This window comes from Montipora capricornis, chromosome 14, assembly GCF_036669925.1.
Source record: "Montipora capricornis isolate CH-2021 chromosome 14, ASM3666992v2, whole genome shotgun sequence".
In the NCBI taxonomy this organism is placed as follows: Eukaryota; Metazoa; Cnidaria; class Anthozoa; order Scleractinia; family Acroporidae; genus Montipora; species Montipora capricornis.
In genome coordinates this window covers 31854121-31859120 of record NC_090896.1, presented here as the reverse complement: position 1 = coordinate 31859120, position 5000 = coordinate 31854121, and the positions used below count along the sequence as shown (strand labels likewise).

General features: G+C 38.1%; 1 protein-coding gene across 1 annotated transcript in view; it reads right to left on the bottom strand.

The window, feature by feature from the left end:
* The window catches only part of LOC138032430 (serum amyloid P-component-like), a 47946-nt gene that overhangs the window by 13166 nt on the left and 29780 nt on the right, over positions 1 to 5000 (bottom strand). The window lies entirely within an intron of this gene.

The following is a 5000-nucleotide window of genomic DNA, read 5'->3' as shown; positions in this document are numbered from 1 at the left end:
GGATAATAATAATAATCATCATCATTATCATCATCATCATCATCATCATGATGATAATAATTAAATTTATATCTATACATTTTGCATTTTGTCTATGTAATAGATATTTTAGTCAATGCTGCAGTTGTTTACGGTCAAAGCCAGCCAAAGCTATACTCCTTAATCTGGGCATCCAGACGTTCATTCTGCCATAATAATAATAATAATAATAATAATAATAATAATAATAATAATAATAATAATAATAATAATAATAAAAATAATCCTACTTGGAAGTCTGCAATCTTCACCAATGTAATAGGATCTTAAAGGTGGCTGGTCGAGTAGTGGAACGGTTGACAGGTGTCAAGAGAAGTTAAGGCAGAGGGAAAACAATGCCTTGCTGGAAAAAGCGACTCACCAATCAGAAAAACGAATTGAGAAAAGAAATTGGGAAGTCTTTGCAGAATTACACCATGAAAAATAAACACTTAAAAGCTCGATTACAAGCACAATACAACATCAAAGTAAGGGGTTATATAGTGATCATTGAAGAATTGAAACAAAAAGTAATCGCAAAAAGCCAAAAAATAAAACGATACGACAACAGAGTGGAGCAATACCATCAAAGCCGACTCTTTGAAAACAATGGAAAGAGATTGTTTGAACACTTGGAAGGCACAGAAAGTGATGTCAATGAACTACCGGATGCCGAGGCATCTCGACAGTTTTGGAAGGGAATCTGGGAGAAAGATGTTAAGCATAATGATGAAGCCGATTGGATAGAGGCTGTTGGGACAGAAGTGGGTAAGACTACTGAGAAACAGGTTGATTTTAGTGCGACAATGGAAAGATGGCGCACTTGGGTACAGGGTTAAGAACATAAAGTATCTGCATCAGAAAATGTCACAAATGTTAAACAACTGCCCTGTCTCAGGGAATGTTCCTGCTTGGTTGACCAAGGGAAGACTGTCCTCATAATGAAAGATAGGACCAAAGAAAATAAAATTACGAACTACAAACCCATTATCTGCATGTCTGCCAGTTATGTGGAACCTGTTTACTAGCATCATTTCAGAAGAAATGTACCATCATATTGACACAACAGGCGATTACCTGAAGAGCAAAAAGGCTGTAGAAAGCGACCAAGAGGCACAAACGATCAGCTCGTTATTGATAAAACCAGCATACGTAACTGTAAGAGAAGGCAGATTGGTCTCGCAATGGGCTGGATAGGCTAATTAAGACACGAAAGCACTCAACATGATCCCTCCTTCATAGATCCTAAAGTGCCTGGATTTCTCTAGAACTGCTGATAACATGAAACTGTTTCTTGAGAACAGTATGAAAAACTGAGAGACAGAACTGATGGCAGGAGCAGAAGGGATGGGAAAAGTGAAAATAAAGCTTTTCTTTCTTTTTAAACCACGACTAGATGTAAGTGTTGAAAAAATTACCTCAGATAATTATGCTAATCTCTGCTAAAATGTATCTGAAATACATTTTAGCAGAGATTGTTATTGATAACACAAAGGTTATACTGGTTAATGTTTATGCACCAAACGATACAAACCAACAGGTTGTATTCGTGAGGGGGCTTTCAAAAAATCTGCTCAGCAAATATGATAATGAAAATCTTGTATTGGGGGGCGATTTCAATTGCGTAATCAGCGCTTTAGACAAAAGAGGTGGTAAACCCGTTGGTATTAGAAAAGCATCGACCATTGAACTGAACGCTTTGATTAAAACGCAAAATCTGCTCGATACCTGGCGTTACAAAAAGCCGCACTCCTTTGACTCAATTGAATGGGACTTTATCCAAAAATGCCTTGAATCTTTCAATTTCGGACCAAATCTTCGGCAATGGATCAGTGTGTTTTACAAAGACATCTCCAGTTGCGTCGTTAACAATGGTGTTGCCTCTAAACTCTTCTTCTTAGAGCAGGTTGTTCGTCAGGGTTGTCCCCTTTCGGGCATACTCTTTGTTATTGCCATGGAGCTTCTTGCCCAAAGTATAAGACGGTCAAACGACATTAAGGGTATACATATCCAAGGAAATGAAGAGGTCAAGCTCACGCAATACGCTGACGACACAACTGCCATTCTTGCCGATGTCCAGTCAGTTTCTAATTTATTTGCTTTACTCTCAGCGTGAGAGGCAAAATTAGAAATGCTATGGCTTGGCTCTATGCGCCGTCGAAAAGACGCAATTGGTAATCTCGATCCTGTTTATGCGCTCGGAGTGCATTTTACTTTTAATATTGAATGGTCCTATACGAAAAATTTCTTTGACAGATTAAGTTCCCTTAAGTGTCTGGTCCCGAAGAGACCTATCTATATACGGTAGAATAAATATTGTTAAAACATTGGCCCTCTCCAAACTTGTATTCATCTCCAGCGTTATGGAGACTTCAAAAAAAATTTGCAACAGAGGTTAATAAAAGAGTGTTCGATTTTATCTGGAAGCAAAAAACCGCTAACATAAAAAAGACAACCCTCATCAAGAATAAAGCAGATGGCGGTCTTGGTATGAAAGATTTTGTTCTTTTCGATAAGGCTTTGAAACTAACTTGGGTTAAACGGCTGTGCTCCGCCTCAGACGCACTGTGGAAGTATATTCCAAAATCACTCCTCTCTACTGTTAGTGGCACTGGCCTCTTTCAATGTAATTATGACTACAACCTTTTTGATCTTACTGGCCATTTTCCGGAATTTTACAAACAAATTATTCATCATTGGCAAGGAATTGTGTCTACGACACCTCGCAGCGAGACCTAAATATTGTCTCAGATAATATGGAACAACAAATTCATTACGATTGAAAAAAAAAAAGAAGGTATATCTGCCTCATTGGCACCGAGCAGGGATAAAGAAAATCTCAGACCTTTTTGACGCACATGAAAATTGCTTCTTGTCTTTTCTCGCCTTGCGTAATAAATATACGTTAACTTGCAACTTTTTACAATATCATGGCCTTACATCCGAGAACCCGCAAAGTTGGAAGAAGCTCCTTCACGCTAACTCAGGCGACTCTACTACACCCTCGCAGCCAATCTGTACTAGATGTTATACATAAAACTGTTAACCCTCGAAAATCTTCCTCCTCCCACCTCAGAAAGAAACTCTTATCGTACGGTATCGCAAAGGAGAATTTAAATAAAATTTATCTTCTGCCGTTCAAGCACACAATATTATACACAATATTTTAGCCACTAACGGTATTCTAGACAAAACGAAGAAGGTTGCCTCCCCGTCCTGCCCTTTCTGTCCCTCTGATAGTCAAAAAATGCATCATTTGTTTATTAGCTGCCCGCAAGCATATTCTTTTTGGGACAAGTTCCAAACTTGGTATTCTACCGTAGGTAACGCGCATATACTTCTCTCCGAACCAGAGGTATTATTTGGAGTTACTCGTCCCTGTACGCACCGCTTGACCCTCAACCATCTCATAATGCTAGACAAATATTTTCTATACATTAACGCGCTAAATAATGCTAAATTCGTTTTCAGCGACTTTATCTCATTGGTGCAAGATAAAATGGAAACAGACAAATACATTGCGGCCACGCTGAATGGTGAAAGGGAATTTGGACAGAAGTGGAAATTCTTTCACACCAGTTAAGGCGTGCCTATGAAATATATCGTAAGTCTTCTAGTAGCGTAACGTGTAAGTAGGTTAGGGCATAAGTATATGAAATAAGTATATGAAATAATTAAATATAACACAGTTTTTAATAATAATAGATATTAATTATAACCAACGTAAAAAGCGTATGTGAACATCGCACTTAAGGCTGTACGTAGAGTACTGTAAATTGGTTATTATGTAATGCTTAGATTGTATCACAGCATGTAGATATTGTAATGTGTAGATATGTAAATAGGGTAGTTTGTGTCCTGTACGTTTTGTGTAATTGTAATTGTTGTGAGAAGATTAAAAATAAATAAATAAATAAATAAATAAATAAAAAACATAAACACCCCCCCCCCCCCAAAAAAAAAAATAAATAAAAAAGTTGGAATTTTTCAAGGGGACAGTCAATCCCCCATTCTATTATAGCTTGATCCCCATGTTCCTTGTTCTCCGTAAGGTCAAGGCTGGGTATGATCTCAGTAAAGGTGGTGGTGGCCCAAGAATAAATCACCTCATATATGGATGACCTAAAATTCTTTGAAAGGACTAAAAAACAGCTGCATGCCCTTATGAATACGGTCCGTATTCGCAAGGACATAAGAATGGAGTTCGGGATTAGTAAGTGTGGGTGCTGATCATGCAGATAGGGAAACTGGTACATACTGAGGGCATCGAATCCCCATGCGGTGAGAAGATAAAAGAGATTGACCGAGATATTGGCTATAAATACTTGGGTATTCTGGACGCAGATGACACTGAAGTAGACATTAACAACAGAATACATAAGGTTGATTAAGAAGATCGTAAAGTCCCATTTAAACAGCGCAAATTTCATAACTAACATCCATTCCCAAGCTGTATCCCATATAAGGTATGGGGCAGGAATAATTGGATGGACACAGAAGGAATTAAAAGATTTGGATAGAAAAACTAGAAAGCTGATGACGCTATACGGTATGATCCATAAAAAAAGGTGACGTTGATAGCCTGTATATCAAGAAACCCGAACGGGGGCAGGGGTGACTGATTAGTGTGGAAGATTGTGTCTTGATAGAAAAGAACTGCCAGTATGCATATGCTGCAGAAAGTAATGAGAAAATGATGAAAGCTGTAAAGAGAGAAGGAACCGTTGACATCGGAAAAACAAGAGAGAGCATACTAGGAACCAGAAAAGAGAATTTGGAAAGTAAGAACATGAACAGTATATTCTTCAGGAACACTAAGTTTAGGGATGAGAAAACGTGGAGCTGGTTGAAGAAAAAATGTCTGAAGAAAACAACTGAAGGTATTATCATGGCTTCACAAAAACAAGCCATCAGAACAAGGTCAATTAAACATCATATTGACAAAGAGAACATCTCCCCCTTATGCAGGCTATGTGGAGAAA